The 12,498-nt window shown below is 31.1% G+C and overlaps 2 protein-coding genes across 4 annotated transcripts in view; one reads left to right on the top strand and one right to left on the bottom strand.

The window, feature by feature from the left end:
- The window catches only part of LOC143055475 (putative ferric-chelate reductase 1), a 35,514-nt gene extending 29,088 nt beyond the window's left edge, over positions 1-6,426 (bottom strand). The window contains exons 1-2 of one of the 3 annotated variants that reach the window (XM_076228633.1): positions 6,392-6,426; positions 3,765-3,902 (exon numbers count right to left, since the gene is read on the bottom strand). The gene's annotated coding sequence lies outside the window, so the exon portion shown is untranslated. Of the gene's footprint in view, positions 1-3,764; positions 3,903-5,830; positions 6,157-6,391 lie in introns of those variants that run through there. The other 2 variants (XM_076228641.1, XM_076228625.1) reach the window with 2 other exon arrangements.
- The window catches only part of LOC143055520 (cytochrome P450 10-like), a 107,216-nt gene that overhangs the window by 62,568 nt on the left and 32,150 nt on the right, over positions 1-12,498 (top strand). The window lies entirely within an intron of this gene.

The following is a 12,498-nucleotide window of genomic DNA, read 5'->3' as shown; positions in this document are numbered from 1 at the left end:
CTATAATGATATTCAAGATAATGACCAAAAACTGCAAAATTTCCTTAAAATTACCAATTAAGTGGCAGCAACCCAACAATGGTTTGTTTGATTCATCTGAAAATTTCAGGGCTGATAGATCTTGACCTAATGAACATTTTTACCCCTGTCAGATTTGCTCTAAATGCTTTCGTTTTTGAGATATAAGCCAAAAACTGCATTTGACCCCTATGTTCTATTTAAAGTAAGGGCGGCCATGTTTTTTGACGGATCAAAAATCGAAGCACACACTTTGTGCAGGATAATCTAAGGAACTATCATGCTAAGTTTCATCCAAATCCATTCAGTAGTTTCAGAGGAGAAGATTTTTTAAAGTTAGCAAATATGATGAACAAATTGTGAAAAATTGTCATTAAAGGACATTTACCCCTTAAGGGGTCAATTGACAATTTTGGTCATATTAACCTATTTGTAGATCTTACTTTGCTGATCATTTTTGCTGTTTACAGTTTATCATCATCTATAATAATATTCAAGATAATGACCAAAAACTGCAAAATTTCCTTAAAATTACCAATTAAGTGGCAGCAACCCAACAATGGTTTGTTTGATTCATCTGAAAATTTCTGGGCTTATAGATCTTGACCTTATGAACATTTTTACCCCATGTCAGATTTGCTCTAAATGCTTCCATTTTTGAGATATAAGCCATAAACTGCATTTGACCCCTATGTTCTATTTTAAGTAACGGCTGCCATGTTTTTTGACGGATCAAAAATCGAAGCACACACTTTGTGCAGGATAATCTAAGGAACAATCATTTTAAGTTTCATTCAAATCCATTCAGTAGTTTCAGAGGAGAAGATGTTTGAAAAATTGTTAACGATGACGACGACGACGACGACGGACGCCAAGTGATGAGAAAAGCTCACATGGCCTTTTAGGCCAGGTGAGCTAAAAATACAATCCATGTAAAATAATTGATCTTTTCAATAATCTTTTTTGTTTTGTTTTTTATATTGGTATGAAGGGTCAAGTCCTTTTGACCTTTCAACTGTTTATTATAGTTATACTGTTTTGTCAATGTCCTAGGCTAGGTAAGGACAGGTTTTGAATGCTATTTTTGAATGTTAAAATTGGTATATTTGTTAATTTTGTGTTATCATTCTTATGATTATTTTCAGTACAAAATCACATCATGGCTGATTGGAATAAATCTTTTCTGAAATTAAACAGTATTTTTTTTTAAATTGTTATTTGGATGGAGAGTTGTCTCATTGGTACTCACACCACATCTTCCTATATCTATGATAGAAAAAGTACTGTTAATTCAAGTGAATTTCCCTCAATGTCTCATTTCTTGTAACTAACATTCAAATATTTGACCTGTTAAAGTATGTAGTTTTAAGTACTTAACTCAGGGGATTTAGAGATGACAGTAAATTACCCAGCTGGAAGCTTATATAATAACTACAATTTAACAGTTACACATGTGAATTACCCTTATTGTAGCTAATAAACAACTATTTTACAGGTATGCAATAGGGTTTTGATCTATTAAGCCATAGGGATTCAGAAATTACTATTAAATTCACCACACGGTGCCAAACTAAAAAGTTACACCAAATTCTTTGTATGATATCTAAAAAAAAAATAAAATAAGGTTGACTTCAAATCAATAAATTGAAATAAAAAAATTGCGCGGAACCCAATGTCTTGCCTACTTTTGCTGATAATCGCAGGCTCAACAACTAGAGGCTCTTAAGAACCTGTGTTGCTCACCTTAGTATATGTGTATATTAAACAAAGGACACAGATGGATTCATGACAAAATTATGTTCTGGTGATGGTGATGTGTTTGTAGATCTTACTTTACTGAACATTCTTGCTACTTAAAATTTTCTCTTTCTATAATGAATTTGACCCTTGAGTTACAGAGGAAAATATTTTGTAAAAATTAACAAAAAATTAACAAAATTAATGAAAAATGTTAAAAACTTACTATAACGGGCAATAACTCCTTAAGGGGTCAATTTACCATTTTAGTCATGTTGACTTATTTGTAGATCTTACTTTGCTGAACATTATTGCTGTTTACAGTTTATCTCCATCTATAATAGTATTCAAGATAATAACCAAAAACCGCAAAATTTCCTTTAAAATTCTCAATTCAGGGGCAGCAACCCAACAACTAGTTGTCCAATTCATCTGAAAATTTCAGGGCAGATAGATATTGACTTGATAAACAATTTAACCCCCATGTAAGATTTGCTCTAAATGCTTTGGTTTCAGAGTTATAAGCCAAAATCTACATTTTACCTCTATGTTCTATTTTTAGTAATGGTGGCCACTCGGTTGGTTGCCCGGGTCACTGGACACATTTTTTAAACAAGATACCCTAATTATGATTGTGGCTAAGTTTGGTTAAATTTGGCCCTGTAGTTTCAGAGGAGAAGATTTTTGTAAATGATTACAAAAATTAACCAAACATTGGTAAAAAATGACTATAAAGGGTAATAACTCCTTAAGGGGTCAACTGATCATTTTGGTCATGTTGACTTATTTGTAGACCTTACTTTACTGAACATTAATGCTGTTCACAATTTATCTCTATCTATAATAATATTCAAGATAATAACCAACAACGGCAAAATTACCAATTCAGCGGCAGAAACCCAACAATCGGTTGTTCGATTCAACTGAAAATTTCAGGGCAGATAGATCTTCACTTGATAAACAATTTTACACTCAGATTTGCCCTAAATGGTTTGGTTTCAGTTATAAGCCAAAATATACATTTTACCCCTATGTTCTACTTTTAGCCATGGCGGCCATCTTGGGTTGGTTTGGCGAGTCACCGGACACATTTTAAAACTAGATACCCTAATGATGATTATGGCCAAGTATGGCTAAATTTGGCCCAGTAGTTTCAAAGGAGAAGATTTTTTCAAAAGTTAACGACGACAGACGACAACAGACGATGGATGACGTCGGACGCCAGCTGATGAGAAAAGCTCTCTTAAGTGAGCTAAAAATGAGGAAAAAAATAATCAAATATTCCTCTCTATACTATCTTTTGATTGTTAGAAACTTTTGTCCAAGTTTGCTTTTTTTTTTAAAAGTTGAAGGCTCAACACAAATCAGTTGAAAAGTTTAGCTTGAGTCATCAAGAAAAAACTACTAACAAAATTACTTTTCCAAGACACAAAGTTTGGATTGAAGAGTGATTGAAGTGTTTGTAAACTATAATGTGTCTAAACTGAAGATAACACAAGTGTTTAACAAAAATATATTTCTTGTAAAATTAACAATGCATTAGGTATACTGTAAATATTTAGACATTTCTTTGTTTCCTAACATTTGATGGTAAATCAGTTGAAAATCTTCAATTTCTGTGTCATATTGGTCTATTGTGGAGAGTTGTCTCATTGGCAATCAAACCGCATCTTCCTTTTTTTAATATTCATTCATTGTAAGGAAATAAAGGATTTTTTGTTATATCTTGTACGAAATATTTGCCAATGAACAAAACAACAATTATTCCATTTTGCGACCTCAGTTTTAAATTATTCTTGAAGAAAATAAGTATAATACAATGTCCTGTTTACTTTCTTTCTATTTTCAATGTTGTTCCAGATTACATATACATGTATAACAAAATTTATTATACATCAATTGTTCTCCTGAGGCTGATTTGGTTTGATTTTGTGTATTATACATTTTATTTCTAATTAATTCTACAATATGGAATCTCAAAATAATTCATGTTGATAGTTGATACATACTTGTACTAGACACCTGTAGAAATATTTGCAGCTTCCTTTTCAAGAACAAATAATCCAAGACAGTTTATAAATCCATCAATATGTACTCAATCCAATATTTTACCAGTCTTTTTATAAGGTTGTCACGCCCAAAGGAATCTAAAAATAAGTGTGTGAGTATTTAAATCAATGTTTATAGAATGAAGTATTAAAGTCAATCAACCGTGACAGGTAAACATGAATTAAAAATCAAGTTACTGAAGCTTGAATGTTCTAAATGTTAACACTGAATGAACTGCCTACTTTTGTTGTCATGATAAATACATCACGATTCTTTTATAGGTATCAACATTCAATTTTTAAATAATTATTTGTTTAAAATTTCCATTTTTATTATTATTGTTAAAGATTATAATTGGTGACATATGCAAGACTTTGTATACAAATGGTATAGTGAGCTCACTTTACAAATCCTTTTGTTTGGATATTTGCTTATAAATTTCCAAGTTAATGCTACTTTCTTTAATGTGTCTGTATAAAATCATACAACACATAGATAGGGATTCAATTGAATAAATAAATAACTTGAATTTAAACTTGCTTCATTTTAAATTATATTTTGTATACTAATACAGGTGTGGTATCACCTATTTTTTCTACACTTAGTCATCTGAGTGAAATAAGTAGATGTAAATTTATATACATTGTACAGGGGTGATCTAATTAGAAGATGAGGGGGGATTTAATAATAAACGTTTTTAATTGGATAATTTTAAAATAAGATATGCCTTGGTATTTGTTTTCCACTTGACAAGTTGGAAAATATGAACCTAGAAAGTAATATTGCGACATTTGAACACTCAAGGATGTTTGCTCTTCTATTTGTTGAATTTTTGTAAGGGAGCTACCATTTGATTTTTATGGGGGGGCTAGGATGAAATTTGAAAAAAATAGGCAGGACAGGAGTTTTGAGTAAAATAAAAGGCAGGATGAGACACTTTGCCAAAAAAAAAAAGGCAGGATGACAATTTAGGTAAAAAAAGTCAGGATAAACTAATAAAAAAAAGGCAGGACCGAATAGAGTGAACAATAAAAAGGCAGGACAGAGATTACAACTAAAAAAAAATGCAGGACAAAATTTTTCATCCTAGCCCCCCCCCATAAAAATCAAATGGTAGCTCCCTAAGATTTTCGGAATTCTCTGCCTCTGGTTTTATCCATGTTATGACATTAAAAAAATTTGCCAACTAACCCCTACTTTTCTTTCCATATTTTTATTACATATAGTTTAAAAAGCCCTATTTCAAAATTGTATAAAATCCTTGTTATTTTTGTAGTTTTTTAAACAAAAAAGATGACAATGTTTAAGGTATGAAAAATTTAGAGAGATTTATTTCCCGCCAAATTTTCAATGGCTAATATCTGGAAAACAAGCACATGGACTCTCCATTTTTTTCTGCTTTTTTCATTTCTTTATTTATATACTTTTTATTTATAACAGTCTTTTAAAAGGCTTGTTATTTTTGAACAGAGTAGCAAACCTCCTTAACAAATAATCCTTTGTTCTGCAGTACTTAATATACAACTTCAAAAGCCATCCAGAAGCAGTTAAAAATTAAATTATGCTATTATGCTATCATTCCAATCATTGACTTTTTGTGGACTAGCTGCGAAACTGTAGCTCTTATGTTCATAATATTAAGACAAAAAGAACAGGCACTTGGGTATATGATACAGATATTTTAGAAAAAATTTGTTGTTGATTAAAATATTCAATTTTCTATATTTGTAATACATATCTATCACTTCTGTGAAACATTACATATTTTAATCAACAAAAAAAATTAAAAAAATATCTTTATCATATACCCAAACCACAGGCACTTGTTTCTATTCATTGGAAGCCCCACTATCAACGTATATTTACGAGTGCCCAAGCGCCTGTGACAAAAAGGACCTATAGTCGCTGTCAGCTGAAATTCGTAGCGGTTATCGGTAAAAATAATCTAAACTATCAATCGCGTTCACTCGAGATATAGTTTTTCACATTCTATTCATAAATCGCATAAAGAAAAACCACTACTGACCTACCTTTTAAGTGATCGCACTGTAATAATCCTGACCTTCACTTTTTCCAGAATATTTTTCATTGTAATTCCGCCATCTTCGTTTCTATGAGGATCATTTGTTTACATATGACATTCGTCACTGTACGCAGTTTCCTGAAATGTTCCTTTCATTGATGTGATAAGGTTTCCCGCGCTTTATGCAAATTTTATGAAATTGAACTCCACGGAAACACTTCCGGTAAAAACAATGGCTGATTCCACCATTCAAAATCGTCTATGAAAAAGTGAAGGTCAGGATTATTACAGTGCGATCACTTAAAAGGAAGGTCAGTAGTGGTTTTTCTTTTTGCGATTTATGAATGGAATGTGAAAAACTATATCTCGAGTGAACGCGATTGATAGTTTAGATTATTTTTACTGATAACCGCTACGAATTTCAGCTGACGGCGACTATAAGAACTAGTACGGTCCCACAGTTATGTGTGTACAAGCTGGGCTGCACACAAATACATGTCCAGGAAGACAGTACTCAGTTTGATGTTGATAATGATTTGTTTATTTTTATTGTCTGTGAAATACCTGTACAACATTGACTCGATTGTTCTTAATGATTTTAGGGAGAAACAAGTATGGGGAGAGAAACGATAATGATAATAGAGATGCATTAGAAATAAGAAATAAGACTATAGATGTGGGTATTTATACATCTGTAGTCACACATATAAAGTGGGAAATGGGTGTATCTTGACTGTTTTTTGTTGGCCTGCAACCACAAACACACTCACACTAGACAATAAGAAGAGTCTGCACACACGGGCTCTTATTGATCCAATTTACTCTTGGACTAATTTTGACAACAAAAGCGCGATGTATGACCCATGTATGGAAACCAGAGTTGGGAGCCTAGAAACTGCTAAATACAGATATACAGACTCTGAGAGCTGTGTATATATGTCGCTGAAACTGCTTAATGTAATACTAAAATATATAAAATTCAATCTGCTTTGACAAAATGATAAAACAGTTAATAGAGGGTGGTAAAGGGGGGTACGGAACACGGAAACACGTGAAATAAAAATTGCAAAAACGTAGCACGAAAAATAAAAATCGGGAAAAACGAAGCACGAGAAATAAAATCGTAAATATTAAGAAAAAAAGTACCAGAAGTTATTACACAGCCGTTCTTGGAGATCATGTAGACATTGTTAATGGACATAAAGACCTTGTGGTCACCTTTTAGCGTATGCTACTTGCATCTGATTTGAAAAAATATTATTATGATGGACTTTATTACATGTATAGCATACATATACAATAGAAAGTAAAATGGTAAAAATATACATCAATTTCTATTATATTACACAAGTTTCAAAAGGTACTATAACTCACTGACTTTGAGTTACTTCCAATTCACTTTTTAATCAAATGCGGAACAATGCAAGAACGAGAAATTAAGAGCACCGACACGAAACACGGAAAATAAATAAGGGGACGAAGCACGCACATCGAAACAAACACGAGAAAACGAGAAATAAAACACCAAATCACGAAAACACGTAAAATGAAAAGTCCGAAAACGTTGCACGAAAATAACCCTTTACCACCCTCTTAATATATAGCAAACCAAAAATTACTTGAATAGACTTGACAAATAGTTCTCTAAATGAGCGCCAATACAAAATTAGCGCATAGCTTAAAATAAACAGATAGATTATACCTACTTATTTAAAAATTCAAAGAGATACAAGACTGCTAGGTAAGATTAAAGTAAATGACTTTCATTGCATAACACATTGAAGAGTCATTGAAAAGGAAAATTACATAAGCGATTAATTTTTCGAAATAGAAAAAAATCTAAATAATGTGCTAATTTATTTTATCACAATATCTAGCAATCAAAATGCAGTACAATAAAAAATTTAAAAAATGATATATGGATGATGATCATGAATAAATCATTTATAACTTTGTTATATTAATTTAAAGCGTCAAAATGCATATGTAGGCCTATATACATAATGAAATTTTTATAAAAAATATATTCCATAAATCTTGGTATTTACAGTCTATGGTAAAACTATCCTACAATGTGATAAAAATAGTGCAATGTAAAACTACATCATGCGACTGTCATACAAGTGAGAGGTTTAGCTAGCTATAAAACCAGGATTATTCCACGTTGTTATCCATTTGTATGATGTGTTTGAGCTTTTGATTTTTCCAGTTGACTAGGGACTTTCCATTTTGAATTATGCTCGGAGGTTAGTATTTTTGTGATTTTACTTCTTATAAAACAGACAATTAATATCAAAAGGTGTTTGATACGAATCTTAAATTAAAACATGATTTAACATTTGCAATTATTAGGAAACCAATTCTTTGCCTTTGGAAGTTACATATGACAGAACACACTTCTGACTGAGTTTCTGATAAATCTGCAAATAATCTATGTGAAGTCCTGACTGTGTTAATCTTCCAACGATCTGACACTGCCTCGCCTTCAGCAAAAAATAAGTTTTCCTGATTAATTTCTCTTAGATAAGTATATTCTTATAGGGGACCGGTCAAAATTTATCGTCACATAGGACCGGTGCAAAGTGCAGTAGGACAGATACTTTTTTCCGGAATCGCTTTTGTTGGGACATCACTTTTTTCACAGATAATATCCATAGGACACAAGTTTTTTTTCAAACGATTACTTTGAAATAATTTTTAATACATTTATAACAAAACTTAAAATAACAAGTATAATATACAATATGTAAAGATAAAAATTATTATATAAAAATTCAGATAGGCATCTTTAATTTTTTTTATAACTTTTTCAAATCAACTTGGATTTTCATCAAACTATGCAGCTATCTTAGATATATATCAAGCTTACTGAATCCCATTTCATTTAGTTTTTTGTTGTATTGCTGTAAAATTTAAGAATTAAAGTAATCTTGGTAAAAAAAGCTAGGATTTGCAATTCGGACAAAATAGAGATAGTACACTTTAATTTTTTTAATAACTTTTTCAAATCAACTTGGATTTTCATCAAACTATGCAGCTATCTTAGATATATATTAAGCTTACTAAATCCCAGGTCATTTTGTTTTTTGTTGTTTTGCTGTAAAATTTAAGAATTAAAGTAATCTTGGTTTAAAAAAGCTAGGATTTGCAATTCGGACAAAATAGAGATAGTACACTTTAATTCTTTTTATAACTTTTTCAAATCAACTTTGATTTTCATCAAACTATGCAGCTATCTTAGATATATATCAAGCTTACTAAATCCCATTTCATTTAGTTTTTTGTTGTATTGTTATAAAATTTAAGAATTAAAGTAATCTTGGTAAAAAAAGCTAGGATTTGCAAGGATTTGCAATTCGGACAAAATAGAGATAGTACACTTTAATTTTTTTAATAACTTTTTCAAATCAACTTGGATTTTCATCAAACTATGCAGCTATCTTAGATATATATTAAGCTTACTAAATCCCAGGTCATTTTGTTTTTTGTTATATTGCTGTCAAATTCAAGAATTAAATTAATCTAGGTCAAAAAAGCTAGAATTTGCAGTTCGAACAAAATAGAGATAGTACACTTTAATTTTTTTTATAACTTTTTAAATTCAACTCAAACTATGCAGCTATCTTAGATATATATCAAGCTTACTGAATCCAATGTCATTTAGTTTTTTGTTGTTTTGCTGTAAAATTTAATTTCACTTATATGGTGAAGTGCAACAAACATACATCATGTACATCATGTACATTATATCATCCAACAAAGTAGCAAAAATTCGGGGGTCACATCAGGTACATTTTCTGTAAGTGGGAAAATGTTAAAACAATTATTACCATTCCTAATAAAAAACACATTCCAAGGCAACCTATGGGTCTTCAGGTTAAAATATATATAGAGTTCAACCAAATGCTATTCAGTTTCATGTTTCTCCTGGAGCTTGTTTTTATAATTAATATTTAAAGGTATTGATAAAATTCTATATAAGATACATGCAGCTTCATTAATTTTTCAGTTCAACAAACACCTATTTGTGGTTTGATTGCATTATGCAATGTCTTTGTTTTTTTCAATGCTATATTCATAGTATAATTTATGATAATGCCATGCCTGTAATTGTTTGTGAATCAACAAAATAAAACATGAAACTGTTGCTTTTGATCATATTATAAAGACAACATATGTTAAATGCCTCTATTAAGTATACTTTTATTTACAATACATTGGAAAAGTAGGATAGGACACCAACTTTTTTATTACTAAGTTGGCATAGGACATCATTTTTTTTTCAGTCAGAAAGCGATAGGGTTGTAACTTTTATTAAATGTTTTTATTTTTTGCACCGGTCCTATGTGACGATAAATTTTGACCGGTCCCTAGGGAAGAAGCATACTATGAAGAAATATACAAGAGCAACTTTTGAACCGATTCTCACTTGGTTTGATGTACTTGTTTTGTTTTATCTTTTCATATACTTTCTCTATCATCAGTCTCCTTCTGCTCGAGTTTTACTTCAGACCTTAGTGAAAAAATGCAAGTATATATGTCCAAGCATATGGTGTCACCAACCCTTGATAGTTATATTCAGGAGAATCATTTGAGTAACAACTCTCTTTTTATTTTTAATATGCCACTTGTCTTGAAGTCTCGTTCTAGTAGCAAAGAATTTAAGGCTATCACAAAGTGTTCAGTAAAATCTGGTAATGTGGAGTAGTGATAGAGCAACTGAGATTTTAATTTGTACTTCAAGTTTGTTCTTTCAATCCTGTTGATTGTGCGATTCCATAGATTAATACCATCTTTTAGCCCATCAACCCATTCCGGTCTGATGTTGTGCCAATTTCTGTTGAAGTATGATTTTACTAAGATACGTAAATGATGTGTTTTTTCTAAAAGGAATATATATACGTTATTCAATTTGAAACACATTTATCTTTAGTGGATTGGGAAACAAGTTTTGCAACTTATATTAATCACGTGCTAGTGCTGCCTTGTAGCGGCATTAGCCTGCTCTTTTTCGAAATCTACAAGGGTGTCTTTTACGTGCAAGAGACGTGGCTCTCTCTTAATAACACGGGTCAGCCATTTATCGTCCCCTTCCGACGGACTATCATCGTTTCCTCAAGACCATACTCGCAAATGATGTCAAGAGAGAGGCAAAAATTCAATCCCTGAAATTTTTATCTCGGAACGGAAATCGAACCTGGAACCTTTGTGTTAGTAGTTCGATGCACTAACAACTACACCACGGCTGTGTTTGTTTGGATCACTCATTCTGTTGTTGTCGATATAATGAGATTTTATGCGGCTGTCATACAAGTGAGATGTTTAGCTAGCTACAAAACCATTTTATACACAAGAAAATGCCACAACAATGACAGTTGATTTTCAGTCAATTGATACGTTTGATTTTTTGATATTATCGTTTGATAAGGGACGTTCTGTCTTTTTTACTTTGATATATAAATTAGAAAGAATCAATGTAAAAATGTACACAGGTTTAATATGAATCACTCTTATAAAGACTGAAAGAATGAAGTCAAAGGGATAAACAGAAAAATAATGAGACTAGTGAATGAAGCAATACAAAAGGGACACAAGGACTTAGAAAAGGAAGCATTAACCTATAAACAGCATACAAGAACTATCAAGCATATATTCTTCCAAGGCTACTGATTTATGGGCTGGGAAAATAACCTCTGAATTGAGACTGACGAAACGTGCGTCTGGCGCAATAAATTACAAGCCTGTAGCCCTTTTCACAAAAAAAAAAAAAAAAAAAAAAACTTAAGTGTAAAATTTATTTTACGATAAAAATATTTAGTTGAATTGTTAAGGAATATTTTAGATTAACGATCAATTTTACACTTAAGATTTTTTGTGAAAAGAGCTACTGGTACCTTTGATAACTATTTGACACAGGAAGGAGAATGTAATAGATAATAATTGATAAACTATGAACATCAAATCTTGATCTATATAAAGGGTTATATTTGAGGACAACGAGAAAAATGTATTTTAAAAAATGTCTTTGAGCGATATATTTAGATCGGCCCATTCTAGATCTGTCTTTTATACATTAGTATATGACTTTAGTTATAATTTTACAATAAACAAATAAAAAAAAAGAAGTAAAACATGTGCTCAAAATTTATATTTGCTGTATTTACTTCAGTGATTTTAACTTTATTACTCTAAAGTTATTAATGATATTAAAGGAAAATTTCAAAATGCATTTAAATGCTATTGATGAAGTAAACTCGTGACATTATTTTGTAAAGAAATCCAAAGTAAAATAACAAAAGACGCACTCCATTTTTTAATGTAAAAAGTTAAAAGTAGTTCAGAATCATTATTTCGACAATACCAAAGTATTTACATGTCTTTGCGTGGTTGGATGTTACACATTTCTATATGTCACTATGTGGTATGTATGTACTTTTCTATATGTCACTATATAGAATGTATGTACCCGTGAGTAATCTAGATTTGTTTTGTTCCTTTTTTATAACTTCGTATGTAACCGAGGATAAGCAGTTCATTAATAGAAAGTCTTGTGTATTTCGAGTTTTGCTCTGTTTAGATTCTAAGAGAGGTTTTCTTTCTTTCATTTCGGCTTCTAGCTTTTCCTCAGCTCGTGAATCGGCATTACATTATAACATTGCAGTATGTCTCTT

This window comes from Mytilus galloprovincialis, chromosome 1 (assembly GCF_965363235.1).
Source record: "Mytilus galloprovincialis chromosome 1, xbMytGall1.hap1.1, whole genome shotgun sequence".
NCBI classification, from domain to species: Eukaryota; Metazoa; Mollusca; class Bivalvia; order Mytilida; family Mytilidae; genus Mytilus; species Mytilus galloprovincialis.
The sequence above is the reverse complement of the archived record's forward strand: the minus strand, read 5'-3'. Positions and strand labels throughout refer to the sequence as shown.